The sequence below is a fragment of the Acomys minous genome, assembly GCF_964271855.1.
Source record: "Acomys minous genome assembly, chromosome: 16".
In the NCBI taxonomy this organism is placed as follows: Eukaryota; Metazoa; Chordata; class Mammalia; order Rodentia; family Muridae; genus Acomys; species Acomys minous.
In genome coordinates, this window is record NC_140498.1 from 57,206,329 (window position 1) to 57,227,077 (window position 20,749).

The 20,749-nt window shown below is 48.7% G+C and overlaps 1 pseudogene across 1 annotated transcript; it reads left to right on the top strand.

Annotated features, from left to right (window-relative positions):
- Nucleotides 1-10,883: 10,883 nt before the first annotated feature.
- LOC311585602 (large ribosomal subunit protein eL31-like) lies at nucleotides 10,884-11,260 on the top strand (annotated as a pseudogene). The gene has a single exon. The product of its transcript is annotated as a large ribosomal subunit protein eL31-like (transcript).
- Nucleotides 11,261-20,749: the final 9,489 nt, after the last annotated feature.

The window sequence follows — 20,749 nt, forward strand, 5'->3', positions numbered from 1 at the left end:
TGATGTGTGATGTGGTGAAAGATGGTGTCCTTATGAATGGATGGATGGGTGATGTGGTGAAAGATGGTGTCCCTATGAATGGGTGGGTGATGTGGTGAAAGATGGTGTCCTTATGAATGGGTGGGTGATGTGGTGAAAGATGGTGTCCTTATGAATGGGTGGGTGATGGGTGATGTGGTGAAAGATGGTGTCCTTATGAATGGGTGGGTGATGTGGTGAAAGATGGTGTCCCTATGAATGGGTGGGTGAGGGAATGAATGACAGGCGGATGACAGACAATGGGCAGATAACAGATGCCGGGTGCCTGATGGCAGATGTGCACATGAGGTGTGTGCTGTGTCGGGGAGGGTGAAGATGAGAACGTCCGAAGACATTCAGGTTCTAATACACACTAGGAGTTGGTTCAAAAAAAAAAAAAAAAAAAAAAGGAGGCCCTTTTCAGCCCTGCCAGGCTTCGCCTAAAGGCTCTTATCTGCTGATCGGGCAGTCTGGTGGCTCACCTGGTACTCCCAAGCTGCTCTGCCTCTTGTGAGTTATCTCCCGAGACTGGGCTTGTTTGTTCACTATTTAAAATTTCTACTTGAGATAGATGCTAAGGGGTTTGTGGGGGAAGGTCCCTGACAAAGCTGGCTCTCTCTGTTCCCATTAACACTATTTTTTTTTTCATGGCAGGGTTTCTCTGTATATAGCCTTGGCTGTCCTGGACTCACTTTGTAGACGAGGCTGGCCTCGAACTCACAATGATCCACGTGCCTCTGCCTCCCAAGTGCTGGGATTAAAGGCGTGCGCCACCATGCCTGGCTTTCCCATTACCACTTTTTAATGAGTGCCTCGTGGTTTATTTTCTTCCTGGTGCCGGGGCAGCCTGCCTCTGAAGTGTAGACCTGCTTTCCACAGGTACCCTGTCCCAGTGTTGCCTCTATCCCCAGATCACTCAGATCCAAAAAGAAGGCCAGAGAGGCTACAAGACAGGGAGCTGGTCTCCAGGAACCCTGTGATGTCAGTAACTCCACGTGGTTGGGGACAAGAGCTGGGGAGATAGCTCAACAGTTAACATCACTTGCTGCTTCTCGGTAGGATCTGGGTTCGATTCCTAGCACTCGCATGGCAGCTCACAGCGTCTGGTAACTCCAGTTCCAGGGGATCTGATGCCCTCTTCTGGCCTCCATGGGTACTACATATATGCAGTATACAAACATGCAGGCAAATAGAATAAGTTGTTTTTGTTTTTGTTTTTAAGAAAAGGCTACTTTATAAGGTAATGTTTAAATATAATTTAGGCAATGGACAGGTTCAGGATTCATAGAAACTTGAGTATATAATTGGAGGCTGAGAGGATGATAAGAGAATCCTCCCCTATTTAAAAAAAAAAGAATCCAAAGCCACATATGCAAACCTAAGGGTGCGTGTGACCACCTAGATATATGGCCAGTGCTCCTCCTAGGGCCTCCCAAAGTAAGTCCAAGTGAGGGACCAGAAGCCCAAGGCTCACCAGCCTCCTGGCCATCCGCCTCTGCCAGTACGTAAAAGGCTATAGTGGTTTCCAGGCTGCGTTCAGATCTCTAGAAAATTGCTAACCATAACAGTTATCTATTCCAGCCACCCCCACGGCACTATTCTTATCTGCTGTTCACAAACCACCGTCTCTGCTGCTCCCTCTAATTTGGCAGCAGCAATTCATTATAAAACCCCGTGTGTGTGTGTGTGTGTGTGTGTGTGTGTGTGTGTGTGTGTGTTGTGGGCTCATGCACACAAGCCTAGGTTTTTATACATCCTCCCCCACAATTTCAGCTGTGACAACCCAGTTCCATGCCAATTATGTAAGAGCCAAAGCAGGGAGTTTAACTGGGTACCAAAAGCACCGTAGTAGCTCTTACATAAGCTCCCAGAAAGCCTCAGTAAGCCTGCCCCAAGGTGTGGAAGTGTGGACTTAGAAAAGATGCCAGCTTTTCCTCTGTCTTTAAAAAAGAAAAAAGAAAAAGAAAAGAAAAAAAGAAAAGCTTTCTGCACCTGACTGACTAGTTGGCACTGTGCTATAGTATAAGAAAATGTCAATTCGGTGGGGAAAATACTCCTTGGTAAAACTTGATTTTTTAAAAATCATTTAAACCAAAAGGACCCCCCCCTTACACACACACACACACACACACAGGACTACTGAACTTTCCCTTTGCACTGTACCCCACTAAGACTCCGTGGGGATTCCCTGTTAAACTAAGGGTCCCTGGTACACATAGCTTTTCTTTGCAAGAAAAACAAGCAAGAAGATTACTTAAGTGAAAAAAAGAGAGGAGGGGAGGGGCTAAAATCCACCAGCTTCTCTCCAGCCCAGCAAGTTTCTCTCCCTATATTCCACAGGCATGCGTGAGGTACCTGGAACCCACGGAGCCACACCTCAGGCTGCAAGGAGACTAAAGGAAGCAATGCCGCCCAACGGTCCCTCCCGCTGACTACACATGACAATCACTAGAAAGCCATAGACAGAACAAATGCCATCACCAGGAACCAGTAAGAACAGAATATAACGGGGTGGAAAACACGGAAATGCCTAGACGTTCGCGTATCTCATACTTTTCCACTTTCATCTTTTCACCTGAAAAAAAAAAATAGCAGTCCCCGTGTGAGCAGAGATCTTTACCTGTCAACTCAAAATCAGCCGGTTCCACTTGACAGCAAATAAAATCACCTGGCAGTTTAAAAGCCAGAAGGCTGCGCATGGGGTTCTATTTCTTTAAATCACTTCTCATCGTTAGAGACGTCCCACCGATTTTTCACAACAGACTTCATAAAAACCTGTGTTGTGTTTTAACGCTTGAAATACCACAGTATGGTTTTTTTTTTTAAAGACCTCGTGTCATCTTTAAATAATACCAAAGCCACATGCTCACCCTGAAGGAAAGTTTTGAGCTAAGACAGAAATGTATGCCTCTGACTTCCTGCGTTCTTACGTCCTCTGGTAACGGCTCCTAACTTTACCAACCAGCAAATATTTTTGCTAAGCACTTACATAACAAAGAGTGCTGGCGCCTCTGGCACGCCGCCAAGCGTACTTCTCTGGGTGTTTGTATTTAAAATAGAACGGTAGTAACATCGCTTGCAAGCCTGTATGTAGTTCCTTCCCTGCACAGACTCAGAATGAAGGGGGCTGAAAAATGGATGGAGCAAGCCTTACCATTCTAGTGCTCCAGAGAAATAACACATCGGTGCTAAATTAAGACGAGGACGCGGACCGAATTATCCCGAGCTGGGGGTGGAGGGAGGAGGGGGAGCTCGCTTCGGCTAACCCGCTGTCGCCTCTGAAACACGGTGCTCAACCTGACATCCCCGGAAGGTGCGAGTGGGCTGCAGCCTCGCTCCGGCGGATCAGAGGAGGTGGGCTGAGGGGAGTCTGAAGCCCGAGACGCCTGCAAAAGCCGCCGCCTCCGCCCGGCTTCGCACCTGTCTCCAGCCAGAACGGGATGCGCGGACCGCAGTCGCTCACCTGGGTCTGGAGGAGCCAAGAAGGGTGCGCAGAGAGGCCAGGGCAGCCTCCGGGAGCATCCCGGGCCGGGCTACCTCCGCACGCAGCTCCTTCGCAGCTGGAGTTTGCAACGCGCCCACGCGTCCAGACTCCTGACCCACCCGGGTCTTCTGCAACTTGACAGAGCGCGGGCAGAGGTGGCGCAGGTGACGAGCCCGGGGCACCCGGGTACCTGGGGCCGTGGCCGCAGCCAGCCCTCCGCCCGCCCGCGCACTTCACCGATGGGCACCGCCCAGGCCGCCCGGCTCCGATTGCTCGCAGGGATGGCCGGGGCTGAGGACGCCTCGCCGGACAAAGACGCCGCTCCCTCCTACCGGCCAGTGAGGTGCCGTCCTTGGCGACAGCAGCCCGGCCGCAGCGGCCCCAGGCGCGCACCCCCTCCCGGCGGCCCGGAGATGCTCACGAGCCCCGGCGCCTCCTCTCGGCCGGAGCCCCCGCGGGGGGAGCCGCGCGCCCTCTGCCGACAGGACGCGGCCCTGCAGCTCACGGGACCACCGTGGTCCAGAGCATCCAGCCTCAGACCCCAGGGAAAAAAAGAGACAGGCTGAGGTCGCCGACCTACAGCCCGGACTCCCACGAGTGGGATCTGATGTGGTCCGCTCACAAGAGTGAGCCTCTTCTAATTGCGTGCTGCAGGAAGGACTGGGGCCCAGTGGGAGAACTTGGAAGGGATGCGGGGGGCGGGGGAGGGAAAGATGAACAGGAGACTAAAGTGCTCTCTCCCTGAAAGGGTTTTGTGTGCGAGATTGCGTGTTTGGCGGCAGAAGGGGGAGGGGTCTTTTTGTTTGCAGCAGGGTCTTGGCTATATAGCCTCGGCTGGCTTGGCACTCACAGGCATTCTCCTGCCTCCGCCTCGAGTGCTGGAGTTAAAAACGGAGACTGCGACCCACTTGCCCCTGAAAAGAGTGGTGGGAAAAGCTCCTGTCTCAAAGCAAGCTTGTATCTGCTTCGTAATTCACAGCGTTCTTTGGGAGAAAAGATGAAGGCAGTACTTCGCAATGGCCCTTCCAGGCCGCACACCTGGGAAACCTGAAGACCTACCCGGTCTGCTTCTGACAAGGCTTGGGGCAGACTAAGAATGAAGACGCAGTGCTTGCGAGGTGGGCTTGCTGGTTCACAAGCCTGCTTTCTTTTGGGGGGTCGGGAGTGTGGGAAAGCGGGCTCCTTCCCCCCAACCCCAACACTGCTGTACTGAGCAATGCTTTATATCAGCTTTATTTTTTGTACTAACTGGACTACTACATAGTGAAGGGAAATCATCAAAGAGCACTTTTCACACGCTGTCCTTTTAAATCATTCTGTGTGGCTTCCCTTTTCTTCTGGAAGAATCTAGGGCACATTTTATCGCTTTTCCTGTCACCTTCGGGTGTTAACAAGCAGTCTGACTCGCTGTTATTACAAAGTCCAGTCCAATCTAAGTCAAACTTTAATCTCACTTCATTTAAGCCTTCTCCACTCCCCTCCCCTAGCTCACAAACTCCCAGCCTGACCTAAGCTTAGAAAGATAGAACCGCCTCCTTCTCGCAATTCACTCTCCTATTTGAGTGTTCCGCACCTCAGAGGGGGAAGGAATGGGGTCCTGACGCTACAGCGCCTTCCCCAGGCCACTTCCACTTCCTCTGGGATGCGAGCCCTGACAGGCAGATCCAACCTTCTCCCACGTCCTCACGGACCTTCCATCAAACTCTACAAAAGCTCTGGTTAGCTTCTTCCTTGAGCCTCACACACTCCAGATGACAGGACCAGCGTCCTCACACATCTCTCTTCAGGCTTGTCTTTCCAGCAGAACACAAGCGAGCCCTTCTTCCTCTTCCTGGCACGCCCCCCCCCCCCCCCCCGCCATCCCCCTCATCTCGCTGCCCCACCACCAACCGCTGAGCCAACAGAATGCCTCCTAACAAGTCCCACAGAAAAGAGAATAGCACTGTGCACGCACGCACCTACGTATCTCCATGGCAGCCCAAGACAAGGCACTGGGATCTTGGGAGCATAAACAGCTAATATCATAAAACCAGGACTCCACCAGAAAACAGAGAGGATGTCAGCATTTTGCTGGCTTTCTCTTTGTTTCCCCTTTGATTCTTTCAGGGTCCCTAGCCCTAGCACCCGCCTAACTCACAGCACATCCTCCCTCTCAGATAGTCCTCTCTGGGGATGTCCTCGGTGACACTTCCAGGGTGGGTGTCACCCTTCTTCTAGGTGGTTGCGAACTGTCAAGTTGACCATGCAGATTAATGGTTACAAATGGTAAATTGGAAAGGGAAAAAACATACAATCCAGATACAACAGTCATATGGTCCTGTTGAGATTTTTTTTTCCTTTCCCATTGGACGGGTAGAAATAGAAAGAGAAGTTGGTTTTGTTGCTGTTGTTTTGATTGGTTGGCTGATTGACTTACTGGCTGACTGACTGGTTTGTTCCAAGTCTGATCCTTCTTAGAATTCCCAAGCTACAAGTCACCTAGTGTGCCCAGTAGCTGTGCCAAAATAAGATTGTATACACACACACACACACACACACACACACACACACATGCTTTAATTTACCTTACATTGTAATGTATTGTAATGCTGTGATGGAGAACAGAGTTAAATGTTTTTTTGAAGGGGAGTGGGATAGAATAAGTGGGGTTTTCTCCGTGATGACGCGTACAGCTGACAAAGCAACGGCTTCATGAGACATGGATACTGGTGGTTTATTTTGGAAAGTGATCCTAGGAAGCAGGGGCCAAAAAATTATTAAAACAGTAAGACCATATGGTGGTTTGAATAAGAATGCCCCGCCCCCCATGCTGGTTTGAAGAGGGGAGGACCCCCTCCACCCATGGGGTGTGGCACTATGAGGAGGTGTGGCCTTGTTGGAGGAAGTGCGTCACTGTGGAGGTGGGTTCTGAGGTCTCCTATGCCCAAGCCACGCCCAGGGAGGCACTCAGTCGCCCTCTGCAGCCTGCAGATCAAGATGTAGAGCTCTGGGTTCCTCCAGCACCATGTCTGCCTGCCTGCACGCTGCCACGCTTCCCGCCATGACGATAGTGGACTAAACCTCTGAAACTGTAAGCCGGCCCCAGTGAAATGTTTTCTTATAAGAGTTGCAATGGCCATGGTGCCTCTTCACAGCAATAAAACCCCATTGGCTCGTATATTTGAGTGGCTGGCCCCCAGTTGGGGTGTGGGGAAGGGTTAGGACGTGTGGCCTTGCTGGAAGGGATATGTCACTAGGGTAGGCTTTGAGGTTTCAGGAGCCCACACCAGGCCTGGTGTGTTGCTTACGGACCAGGATGGAGAACTCTCAGCTTCTTTTCCAGCCCCATGCCTGCCTCACGCTGCTGTGCTTCCCGCCATGATGGCAATGGGCTGAGCCTCTGGAACTAGAAGCCCCAGCCAAATGCTTTCCTTTATAGGAGTTGCCTTGGCCACGTCTTTTCACAGCAGCAGAGCAGTGACTAAGCCAGAAGGGGAAAAACAAAAAAAGAACATGTAATATCCAGAACCAGCTGAGGGCACAAGCTGACCTCAGTGCCGCAAGGACGCCGAGGAAGCTCATGGAAGGCCTCAGGGAATGGCTATTTCAAAGTGCCGAGCACTGACTCTCCTTCTGGCTCCGAGTCTCTGTGGGTCAAATTACCTTTGGGCCTTTTTATTTTATTTTATTTTATTTTATTTTATTTATTTTGGTTTTTCAAGACAGTGTCTCTCTGTGTAGCCTTTGCTGTCCTGGACTCTTTGTAGACCAGGCTGGCCTCCAACTCACAAAGATCCACCTGCCTCTGCCTCCCGAGTGCTGGGATTAAAGGTGCGTGCCACCACGCCCGGCTTACCTTTGGGCCTTTAAGTCCCCCAAATCTTCCAGGGATTTAGACCAACAGACAGCATCGTGATGCTGAGAGATGGTTAGCTTGAGCCCAGCTTGCTAGGCACACCCATTGTCACAGGTGAAAAGAGGGGACAGAGACCAAGAAGATGTGGGACAGAGCATCAAGGGCTGGAGGGCCACAGCGGGAATGCGGGCAGCCCAACAGCTACGGCTAAGCGAGTAAGGATGTGCTGTGTTCACACAACGTGATAATATTCTGCCTCAAGAAAGAACTTCACAGCCAGGACTACACAAAGAAACCCTGTCTCAAAACACACACACACACACACGGGGGGGGGGGGGGGGAGGGAGAAGAGAACTTCAGACATATGTGGCAGTGTGGACAGACCCTGAGGGCCTTACACTAACACAGTCCAGTCACCAGAGATGACTGATGGAAGTCAGGCGGTGGTGGCACACACCTCTCATCTCAGCACTCGGGAGGCAGAGGCAGGAGGATCTCTGTGAGTTCGAGGCCAGCCTGGTCTACAGAGCAAATCCAGGACACAGCCAGGGCTACATAGAGAAAGAAACCCCTGTCTCCAAAACAAAACAAAGAACAAAGAAAAGAAGAAGAAGAAGAAAAAAAGAAGATGGTGTGCCTAGCCAAATATCTAGAGACAGAAATAGGATTATGGTTGCAGGGGTAGGGTGGGTGTGAAGGAAAGAGTTAACGTCTCCTGTGAGTTCCGAGGGTCTGACTGACTCCTCATGTGAGAAGGGCTCTGGGGATGGACAAGGTGTTGGGTGCAAGTATGATGCAATTGTTCTTAGCCTGCGGAAACATAACCTTAACAGTGGTTATATGGTGGTGGTGGTGGTGGTGCTGGTGGTACTGGTGGTGGTGGTGGTGGTGGTGGTGGTGGTGGTGTGTGTGTGTGTGTGATGTGCGGGAGATACAGGGTCTTGGGTGAGGGGTGGTGATCACAAGGTGACAGTTGGAGATAATAGCAGGGGTACAAACATCAGAGTGAAGGAACACCAGTCTCAGAAACAGTCAGTCAGAGGAGGGATGCTCTGAGAACAAACAGATCATATCAGGGGTTTTGAGGTGCTGCACAGGTGGGGATCCACCAAGGAGCTCTGGGTTGGTTGGATTTTGGTTGGTTGGTTTTGGTTTTTCCAGACCAGGTTTCTCTGTGTGGCCTTTGGCTGGACTGGACTCTCTCTCTGCAGACCAGGCTGGCCTCGAACGCCCCCCTGCATTAAGAATTCCAGAGAAGGTGGCCTGTGGTCTTTCTGGGCCCCTCCCCCTGACCCATGTAGCTTTGCACCCCATTCGACAATGGGAGAACATCACCTGCCTCTTGGGACAGTGTCTGCAGCAAGCTCAGGTTGGTTGGGCGGGGCCTCTGGTCCCAGTCCCTGCGCCACCAGCAGCTGCCACTAGCAACAATATAAACCCAAATCAAGGAAAGCAGAGCTCAGCAAGAAGCCCGAGGTACACTTCCAAGCTCCCACAGTGCCACCTGGTGCCGCCCTGTCACTCTTTCCCTCTCCTACCGGGGCTCACCGCGCGCTGGCGGCAACTGCTAGGTCTCCTCTCGTAATGCTGGATACTGCTCTGAGGCTGACTGGGATTTTCCCTTGGCGTGGAACTACGGGAGCATGAGGATGCCCTGAATTCTGGACGGTCATTTGTAACCCCGGGTGCGGCTGCCTAACAGCCTGCAAACCCCAGCACAGAGCACTTCCGGCTGGGCTCTCTCCCTCAGCAGCACACACTTTCGCGCCCCCCACCTCACCCCCCACCCCGGGCAGGCCTGCTTCGCCTTCTATGAAAGCCGGCTCTGCCTTTGTTTCTGGTGGGAAATAAGGCAAAATCGTAAAGTTCTGTTCCCAGACCGAAGGCAATTAATTATGCTTGCCGCAGCTGAAGCACCAGGAAAGTAAAACTGCCTACCATCCTTTTTTTTTTTCCTAGTGCCATTTGACTTTCATTGCATGCGCCCCCTTGAGAATAGGACATTAATTTGAGGCTGTAAGTAAAATACTATCCATCTAGGGGTGTGTTCATTTACAGCCTGTTTTATACGCTTGTGGTAAAATTAAATTCACTTATTATGGCAAAGCCTGTCAGGAACAGCATGTATACATCATAATAATATGTAGCGCACACAGACCTTTGGAGAGAGCCTGATATATTCAACCTAGATTTCCCCATGTCCCAGATTCCCTACTTTTTATTTTATGTTATAGTTTCTAAACATATGCACACAACACACACATACATACATACATACATACATACATACATACATATATAAATTTAAAAACACACATACACACATGCGCACATATAAAATATTTCCCCTGAGGTCACTGAACACTGACAGGAATATTAGGGCATTATGATAAGGAGCTGGAGATATGGCTCAGTGGTTAGAGCATTGGCTGCTCTTCCAGAGAACCTGGGTTCAGTTCCCAACACCCATGTGGTGGCTCACAGCCAGCTGTGACTCCAGTTCCAGGGCCTCCAGCGCCCTCTTCTGACCCCCATGTGTGATGCATGCATGTGGTTCACGCAGATAAAAAAAAACCACCCACGTACATAATAAATAAATACCTTTAAAAAAAATCTCTTTTAGGCCGGGCATGGTGGCACACACCTTTAATCCCAGCACTCTGGAGGCAGAGGCAAGTGGATTGCTGTGAGTTCAAGGCCAACCTGGCCTACAAAGTGAGTCCAGGACAGCCAAGGCCAAACAGAAACCCTGTCTCAAAAAACAAAAAACAAAAAACAAAACAAAACAAAACAAAAAGTCTTTTAAAAGATTTCTTAAGTAAATTAGCCTCTTGTTGTAACTAGTTCCCAGGCTATTCTTTGCCTTGTATTTCAATGGTTTCTTAAATTTTACATAATGAGATGTTCATTTTATAAATTAAAGTTGCTGATTTTTTTTCATTGGTATATTTTTTTAACTTAAACTATACTTGCCGATCCTGAGATTTTACAACCAATCATTTTCATTTACCGTTTTTCTAAAATTTTTAAGATATGTAATTCTGTAGTCTGTCTGGAAATAAAAGAGGCAGGTTAACCATTTGATGTGATATGGATGAGAACTCTAATTCAGTTTCTGGTTTGAGGGGGGGAAATGCTCAAGTTGAAATCTCATTAAGCTTAAGTAAGTAGGTACCATTTTAGCGAACACGTTTGTTTTTCTCTTTACATTTTTAATTAAATTAGCATAATGATTTCGCTAGTGCAATTATGTTGTGTTTAACCAAGCTGAAATTAAGCTTTCCTTTCTGTCCTGTTCCTCAAGTGAGTTGGAGCCTACAAAAGCCTCCTACTACTCCACACTGGTCTTCTTTATCAGCCAAAATAATGTAGTTTTTTTTTTTTAATTATTACCAGTTTCTGGTTGGTCTCAAAATCCTGGGCCATGTACAGATAAGCAGCTGAGAACACAGCTCAGGGACAATGGCCGCCTGGCATATTCAAGGTTCTACATTTGCTCTGGACATTAAAAATACTAACGACGCTTTCCAGCTTTGGCCCAGCAGAATGGCTCCCACAAAAAAGGGTGGCGAAAAGAAGAACGGCCGTTTGCCATCAACGAGGTGGTGACCCGAGAATACATCATCAGCATTCACAAGCGCATCCATGGAGTGGGCTTCAAGAAGCGTGCTCCTCGGGCACTCAAAGAAATTCGGAAATTTGTCATAAAGGAGACGGAGACTCCAGATGTGCGCCTAGACACCAGGCTCAACACAGCTGTCTGGGCCAAAGGAATAAGGAATGTTCCATATCGCATCCGAGTGCGTTTGTCCAGAAAGCGTAACGAAGATGAGGAATCGGCCAACGAGCTCTACACGTTGGTTACTTACGTGCCTGTTACCACATTCAAGAATCTACAGACTGTCAACTTGGACGAGAACTAACCTGCTGAATGTCAAATAAAGTTAGAGAACTGCCTCCAGGAAAAAACAAAAAAACAACTAACGATGGCCGGGCATGGTGGCACATGCCTTTAATCTCAGTACAGGGGCAGGGTAGCGGCAGCGGCAGCAGAGCCCAGCTTGGTCTACAAAGAATTCCAGGATAACAGGGCTACACAGAGAAACCCTGTTTAAAAAAAAAAAGTCCAAAGATAATCATGATGATGATTTTAAAACAAACAAACTAGGGCCTGGAGACATGGCTCAGCAGTTAAGTGTGCTTAATAGGCCAGTTGTGGTGATGCACACCTTTAATCCCAGCACTTGGGAGGCAGAGGCTAGCGAATCTCTATGAGTTTGAGGCCAGCCTGGTCTACAGAGGGATTCCAAGACAGCCAGGGCTACACAGAGAAACCCTGTCTCAAAAACAACAACAACAACAACAAAAAAAAAAAACCACTTTAAGCCAGGCGTGGTGGCGCACGCCTTTAATCCCAGCACTTGGGAGGCAGAGGCAGGCGGATCGCTGTGAGTTCGAGGCCAGCCTGGTCTACAAAGTGAGTCCAGGACAGCCAAGGCTACACAGAGAAACCCTGTCTCAAAAAACAAAAACACTTTTTAAAAAGTTATATATATATATATTTTTTAAGATTTATTTATTCATTATTATGTATACAGTGCTCTGCCTGCATGTACACCTGCAGGCCAAAAGAGGACATCAGATTGCATTATAGATGGTTGTGAGCCACCATGTGGTTGCTGGGAATTGAACTCAGGACCTCTGGAAGAGCAGGCGGTGCTCTTAACCACTGAGCCATCTCTCCAGCCCAAAAACACTTTTTTATTTAAAAAAAAAAAATGCTTACTACTCTGAGAGAGGACCTGGGCCTGGGTTTGGTTCCAGCACCTGGATAGTGGCCGCCAGCCACTTAACAACTGTAGATCCAGGGACTCTGACGCCCTCCTCTGTCCTCCAAGGGTACTGCACATGTGTGGTACCCAATGTGCACAGGTAAACACTCACACATAAAATAAAAACTATTTTTTAAATCTTTTACAAAAAAGACTAGGAGTTAGAGGGATGGTTTGTTCATTAAGAGTACGTACTGCTCTTCCAGAGGATTTGAGTTTGCTGCCTAGCATTTGCCTCAGGTGGCTTACAGTTTCCTGTAACTTCAGCTCCAGGGAATCCAATAACTGAATTCATGCTAACACACACACACACACACACACACACACACACACACACACACATGCAAATTCATGTTCGTACACACACACACACACACACACAGGCACACACACACGGGCACCCATGAACACATATGCACAGAAATTCATGTTCATACACACACAAACACACACACACAAATTCATGTTTGTACACACACGCACATGCACGCACATACACTCAAGCATGCACTCATGCATACAATTTTTTTACACACTAGAAAAAAAATTGTGTGACTAGCACCCCCATACTGAAGGTATGCTGGCGTGCACTGGGCGCCTTGTGTCCTTCAGCAGGACCTTCCCTGCTGCTCAGGCATGGAATTTGCTGGAACATCCACAGCGCATGCCTGTGAGACATGTACCACATGGGAACTGGCTTACATATTTCTTCATCCTGTTTAGCTAAGCACACACTTCATTTCACCCTAGTTAGTTAGAACATCCCAGTACTGGGCACATGGGGAAAGGCCAGGAAATATTGGTGGGTTATTGATCAGCTGACGGTAGGGCTGCCCTGGGTGACGCTAGAGTGGGCCACCTACTCGCTGAGCTTCGCTTCTTTCCAGAACACTTTAGGACATGAGCGGTCAAATTGTGTTGAAACGGTCATCCTCCTGTGTGTTAACAGAGGAAGTCGTTGGAGGCCCCAGATACCATACAGGTGACAGAGAGTAAACACAAAATGGGGGTCCCAGATTCTAAGGCTCACTTACTCTGACGGTTGTCATATATTGATATATTGCCGTCCTAGCTCTCTTCCTGGTCCTGTAATGAACACCACAACCAAAGCAACTTGGGATGGAAAGGGTCTACGTGGCTTACATGGAACAGTCCATCTTCCAGGGATGCTAACGCAGAGTCCAGACGCAGGAGCTGAAGCCGAGGCCATGGAGGAGCGCTGCTTACTGCGGTGCTCCTCAGGGCTACGGGACCCAGGACCAACCGGCCCAGGGATGGCACCACCACCCACAGTGAGCGAGGCTCTCCCACACCGACAGCAAGCAAGGAAAGGCCCCACAGGTATGTCTGCAGGGCAATCTAATGAAGACAGCTCCTCAATGGAGATTCCCTCTGTCATGTTGAAAGAAAGAAGGCGGACATTAGTGCATGCCACTGTGCTTGGCAGACAAGGGAGTAGGAACAGACTTGGGGTGGGTAAGTAAAACTTCTACACCTACACGATGGAAGCTCACTTTTCACCTTTCATCTATGAGTCGCCAGTGTGGCTATCTCATGTATGCAACACACGCACATACCTCACACACACACACACACACACACACACAATGAGCTAAGAAAACAAAACTCTAATTTCAATGGTGTCATGCCCTCCCCCCCCCCCACCAGGCATTTAATGCATCACTATCTGAAAAACAGGCTATATAGAGGCAGCAGTGTAAAGAGTTAATAATACATTGTTTATGACTTCCAATAATACAGAAATATTTCCCAAACATCAGTAATCTTGAAGAAGAAAATCCCTGATCAATCAAGACCTCAACTGGAATTTTGACTTTTTGTTTTGCTTTTCTTTCCTTTCTTTCTTTCTTTCTTTCTTTCTTTCTTTCTTTCTTTCTTTCTTTCTTTCTTTCCAACTCTCACTATGTATATCCCTGGTTGTCCTGGAACTCACTCTATAGACCAGGCTGGTCTCAGACTCACAGAAATCCACCTACTGCAGCCTCCCAAACGCAAAGACTAACCAAGTCCTAGCTGATTTGTAAAAAGCTCCATTTAACTATTTTTTTTTTATGGCTTACCTATTTATTTTATTTTATTTTATTAATTTATTCATATTACATCTCAATGGTTATCCCCTCCCTTGTATCCTCCCATTCCTCCCTTCCTCCCATTTTCCCCTTACTCCCCTCCCCTATGGCTGTGACTGAGGGGGACCTCCTCCCCCTGTATATGCTCATAGGGTATCAAGTCTCTTCTTGATAGTCTGTTATCCTTCCTCTGAGTGCCACCAGGTCTCCCCATTCAGGGGACATGGTCAAATATGAGGCACCAGAGTAGTGTGAACCGTTTAGCTATTGTCTTCAGAGTTACTACCCAGTCTGCCCAGCAGAGGGCAAACAGCCCACAGGACAGCGCTGTGGCCACAAAGCGCAAACACGTCCCCATGTTGTACAACCCCAAACAAGAAAAAAACACCTCCCAATGTTGTACAACCTCTCTCTACCTGATGTGTTTTTATTGCTAGCAAACATCCCATGTCTTCTGGCACAGGGATACAGGAAGGCTGTCTGCACGTTAGACCCTCGATGTGCGTGGGTTGGGGCTGGGGGGGCGTGGGGGAGAGGTGGGGCGGGGGGGTGAATTCTGGATATGCTCAGTACACAGACCAGACCGCCAGGCCAGTCCTGCTGCCCTTCCCATCCCCCTCCCGCCGCCCCCCACCCATCCTCTGGCGTATGGAACAGGAGCAGATAGATGATCCAAGCGCAACCCTGAGGGTGGCCTGGCAGCTTGAGGCTCCAAGCCCTGCCGTGCGCTCAGCCTCTCTCCTTCAGTGGGACCTCACCCACAGGATGCAATTGCAGCCATTAAGGTAGTTTCAGATGCCGGCCTTACAGCCCAACCAAGTGAGACCCAGAGAGAACAGAGCGCCTTGGACTCTGTAAGCCTGACCTGCGCTGACTGACCGTGCAGGCTTCCTAGATCCTACCGGGAAAGTTCCACGGTGCATTCGTCCACAGGCAAAGGCTGAGGGCATCTCAGTATGTGACCTCTACAAGGTACCTCCAGGTTACCTCCATCAAAGAAAGAAATCAGAGGACACAAAGGAAGGGATTTATCTGGCAAAGGAGTAGGGTCCTCTCAAAACAGGCTCACAGGAGCCAGGCATGATGGTGCATGCCTTTAATCCCAGTGCTCAGGAGACAGAGGCAGGCGGATCGCTGTAAATTCGAGGCCAGGCTGGTTTACACAGCGAGTCGAGGGCAGCCAAGGCTACACAGAGAAACCCTGTCTGGAAAAAAAAAACTAAAAATAAAAATAAAAGAAAGAAAGGCTCACAGGGTAGGAGTTTTGCACAGGTATGTGTACAAGCAAACCTTACTGGAAGGTAGAAATATTTATGAGTGAATAAAGGAGGTCTGCTAAGGACCAACGCTGACACATTGTTGGGTGGACTACACGCCAGTCAATCAATACAGCTTAATTGTGCACGCCCCTCCCTCACTCCCTGGCCCAAGCCCCCCTCCATTTCAGCCTAAAGTTCAAGACAAAACCCAAAGATAAACTTGGAGAGGCGGTGTCCCTGGACCCTTTTGAGTATGACTTGTCCCATTGTGGGAAGACTGGATCATTTCTTTAGTTGGCGCACCGGTGTGTGGTTGAGCTTAGCTTCTTGCGGCTGCTGGAGCTGGTACAGTGGCCTGGAAGGTTCGGTGGGAGCCCACACCCTGCACAGTTCACTTTGTCCTTTTTTTTTTTTTTTTTTTTTTTGGTATTGGTTTTGGTTTTTCAAGACAGGGTTTCTCCGTGTAGCCTTGACCATCCTGGACTCACTTTGTAGACCAGGCTGGCCTTGAACTCACAGCGATCCACCTGCCTCTGCCTCTCGAGTGCTGGGACTAAAGGTGTGCACCACCACACCCGGCTCTGCACAGTTCACTTTGTGTCTTCCTAAGTAAACTTAGGTGATTGCCTCCTCCTCTCGATACAAAGTGCTCAGATTTTATCTCCAAGTCCCCTATTTCACCAGAACAATGTTTTTACAAGCTCTGACCCTAAGAAGTAGCCACCTAGACTGGGTGGCAGAGATAACTTGCAGACGACCACCACCCTTTCCTAAGTGACAATGACTGTCACAGTGTGATGACCTGCCAGTGTACGTTACAAAAGCGACAGAGAGTATGCATTGCAGTGGGACTAAACAACACGAAGTGGCTCCTTCCCTTGCGTGGAAGCCATCAGTTCGTCATTTCTTAATCTTCAGGATGAAAAGATTGTAACTGACCTGTATATGCCTAAAGAGAAATTACAGCAACTGACTTAACACTTCAGGCCGGGCATAAGAATTATGGAATATGGACTGGAGAGATGGCTCAGAGGTTAAGAGCACTGACTGCTCTTCAAAAGGTCCTGAGTTCAATTCCCAGCAACCACATGGTGGCTCACAACCATCTAGAATGTGATCTGATGCCCTCTTCTGGCCTGCAGGTGTACATGCAGGCAGAACACTGTATAAATAATAATAAGTAAATAAATCTTAAAAAAAAAAAGAATTATGGAATATGACTTGCCTACCCAAGGTAGCACATTAGTAATAACACAGTTTTTAAAAATGATGATGTTAGTAGTAGTAGTAGTAATAATAATAATAATAATAATAATAATAATAATAATAATAATAATAATATCACTGTTTACTACAGGGCTGTCTCCTAATAGGTTGGCAAGGATGAAAATGGTAGAATATAAGAGTTTAAAACTGGAAAGGACCCTAAGGGCCCACCTCATCCCCCCCACCTCCCTCCCCGGTTCAAACTTATTTAGCAGAAGAGCAAACAAAATGTAGAGAGCAGTTAGGGTTGCAGAAACCAACTAGAAAGGTATCTCCATTAAGCCAGGACTGGTGGCAACAGTCCTGAAACCCCCGGGTTGGGGAGAACCCAGCAGAAGGATTTGAGTTTGAAGCCAGGCTGGGCTTCATAAGGAGCAGGATCTCAGCCAAGCACGGCTATTTCTACAAGGAACTCTTGGGGGAAGTTAGGTTCCCTCGTGAATTCTATGTCTTCCTGGGAAAAATTCTTTGTTCTTTTAGTTAAAGCAAAGTCAATGTCTGTGGATATTTACCAAAATCTCTACCTGGCATGCACGTGAGCTAAGTTGTGATCTGCTGGGAGTTTGCCTGAAGGCGTTCTCTTTCCTGGCAGAAAGGATGTATGTTATTCACAACGTGTCCTCAATCGCTGGGCCTAAAAGCCTGAAGTGGCATGGTTGACAGCTTTATGAGTTAGCCATGAAATTGGCCCCCAGCAGCTCATGTGTTGAAACGCTTGCACCACAAATCCTGGAAGAGCTCCAGGCTTCCTCTGAGAACCAGCCTGGCTGATAACCACATTACAGCCTGTGGGCCAGGTCCAGCTGAGCCATGCCTGGACTCCAGAGCTGTGGAAACATAAGATAGCACGGGGGTAGGGGGAAGTGCTTTACGCCACAGAGCATGTGGTCCCTAGCTACAGAGCGAGAGGGCTGAAGCGTTCCTGCTGATGGCTTTTCTATACGGCTGGTACCAGGGAAGGAAGTGAGGTGGGTATCAGTCATGTGACTCCAAGCCAGGATGCTCACTGAGATGCAGGAGTCACACTGGACCAGAGAAAGAAGGAGAACCTAGACCGTGTGGAACTCTCTGCCACCCTCAAACAATCTCTCTCTCAAGGTAGCGTAATTTGAGAAACACAAGCAAGCTGATGAAACATTGCCCGCCCCCCTGTCTGCCCCCCCACCTCCCCCAAACCCCCACTTCCGTCATAGCCAACTTCAGCTATCAATTTGACACAGCTTATTCTCAACAGGAAAGAGGGAACCTGAGCTGAGGAACTCCCAAATCAGATTGGCCAGGCTGGCCTCTGAAGTCCTGTCTGAAGCCGGGTGTAGTGGCGCACGCCTTTAATCCCAGCACTTGGGAGGCAGAGGCAGGCTGATCTCTGTGAGTTCGAGGCCAGCCTGGTCTACAAAGAGTCCAGGACAGCCAAAGCTACACAGAGAAACCCTGTTTCAAAATACAAAACAAAACAAAAAAAAAAGGTGAAATCCTGTCTGGACCAGTCCTAGGCAGGGGAGCTACAGGTGCCTGAGAAAGACAGCTGAGACCCAGTCCGAGTGAGCTAACCGGCAGCATTCCGCCATAGTGGGTGGTCTGAACTCGTGCTTGGAGTTCCTGCCCTGGCTTCACTTACTGATGGACTGTGACAGGGAAATGGAAACCAAACAAACCTTTCCTCCCCAAGTTGCTGTTGGTCAGTGTTTGTCACAGCAAGAGAAAAGCAAGCCTTGCTGACTTGAGATCTCAGACATGTATACGCAGGAGGTAAGAAGTACCTGGGGTCATTCTTTTAAAGACACATATGATGGTGCACGCCTTTAGTCCCAGCACACGGGAGGCAGAGGCAGGCGAATCACAGTAAGTTCGAGGCCAGCCTGGTCTACAAAGTGAGTCCAGGACAGCCAAGGCTACACAGAGAGACCCTGTCTCGAAAAACCAAAACCAAACAACCAAACAACCCTGCCCCTCTTATGTCTAAGCCCTACCCGCAACCTGCCAATCAAGTCTGCATCCTTTTTTTTAAAGCTTTATTTATTTATTATTTATTGTATACGAGCGTTTTTATCTGCAGAAGAGGGCATCAGATCACACTATAGATGGTTGTGAGCCACCATGTGGTTGCTGGGAATTGAACTCAGGACCTCTGGAAGAGCAAGCAGTGCTCTAAACCACTGAGTCATCTTTCCAGCTCCCCCCCCCCCTTTTTTAATTTATTTATTTATTTTATCTGTGAGTGCTCCATCTGCATGTACACCTTCACGCCAGAAGAGGGCATCAGATTACAGTGTAGATGGTTGTGAGCCACCATGTAGTTGCTGGGAATTGAACTCAGGACCTCTTGGAAGGGCAGACAGTGCTCTTAACTCCTGAGCCATCTCTCCAGCCCCCAAGTCTGCATCCTTATCAAGGACATCCTGTTGTGGAATCTGCTTAATCCCAACCTGGCTCAAACCCCAGGTCAATGCAGATGGCAAAGCGAATCGTCATCAAGCCGCTGCTGGTCGGTCAGGGCTGCAGAACAGACCCAGGAGCTGAGCTACGGCCCTGAACCAGAATACCACAGAGTATTTAAGCTTGCGAACCACAAATATCTATGCCAAGTTATTGTTCCATTTCTCCATCTATCAGGATAGGAGTTGGTTCCTGGGCCTGGGAACATGAACTTGTTTGATCCTGCCAGCAAGATGGAGAAGCTGTCCGTCCCTGAGGTGTCTGGACTCAGACAAACTGTCTCCTTATGACAGTAGCTGTTCGGCTATTGGGTCCCAGTCCCCTGGGACCTTGAACTTAGTTTCTTCCTATGGTTAAATGGAGTCTGAAAACAAAATGGCGGTTCTTAGAACAAGTTTCTTTTTCCTTTTATTTATTTATTTATTTATTTATTTATTATTATGTATATAATTCTCTGCCTGCATGTACACCTGCAGGCCAGAAGAGGGCATCAGATCTCACTATAGATGGTTGTGAGCCACCATGTGGTTGCTGGGAATTGAACTCAGGACCTTTGGAAAAGCAGTCAGTGCTCTTACCCTCTGAGCCATCTCTCCAACCCCGTTTCTTTTTCTTGTTCCCAACAACTCCAAGTGGCTCTGACAGTCGTACCCAGGAGCTAGCCATAGAAAAACACCATCTCCAAATACAGTCCGTGGAGTGAGATGTCAGACACGGAAAGGCAAACCCGCATGCTCTCACATACATGTGGAAGCTAAGAATCCCAACTCACGGTGACCAAGAGCAGGCTGATGATTGCCAAAGGCTGGACCAGGAATGGAGAGAGAGAGGACGGTTAACAGGAATGGGGGACAGTTGGAAAGAGGGGGCTAACATTTAACATTCAGTAGCACAGCAGACACTGAAGTTGACAACAGGAATCAAATACTTCAAAATAGAGGGCAAGATCGTCTTTGTGCCCCATGCTTTGTGACCTTGTGACCTTTCCTGGGGGAGGTCACGACCCTAGGTAGGGCACTGATGCTGGACCAATCCTGTGAGTTTATTGGGGTTACTTGGAAGAGTATGAACAGGCAGAGAGGGTCAAAGGCACCCATATCTCCTGAAACCCCATCTCAGCATGTGTGTCTGCTCACAGGAGCTACACGCCAGGCGCTCCCAGAATGGCCGCAGGCTTAGAGTCTCCTTTGGTCAGCATTTGCTACTACTTACAAAGCCTTGGGGAGGAGGAGATTGGTGATCTTGTAAGTTTCAGGAACTTCTCAAGCCTTGTAAGTTTTGTTTGTTTCATGAGACTTGAGTTGCCTCCCTCCAGGACAGAATGTTTGAATTAGGAGGCACTCGGTGTACAAAGTCCCAACACAATGCCGCCATAAAGGTCAGAGGTGGTGGGCGTGCAACACTTTGATATCATCATCTCATTTATTTCTATCAAATGTCATAATGCACCCCATAATTGCATACCAGTTACTCTTTAAACATCATTTTAAACCCAGCCTAGATACAGGCCCCATCCTAGCCGGCAGCCG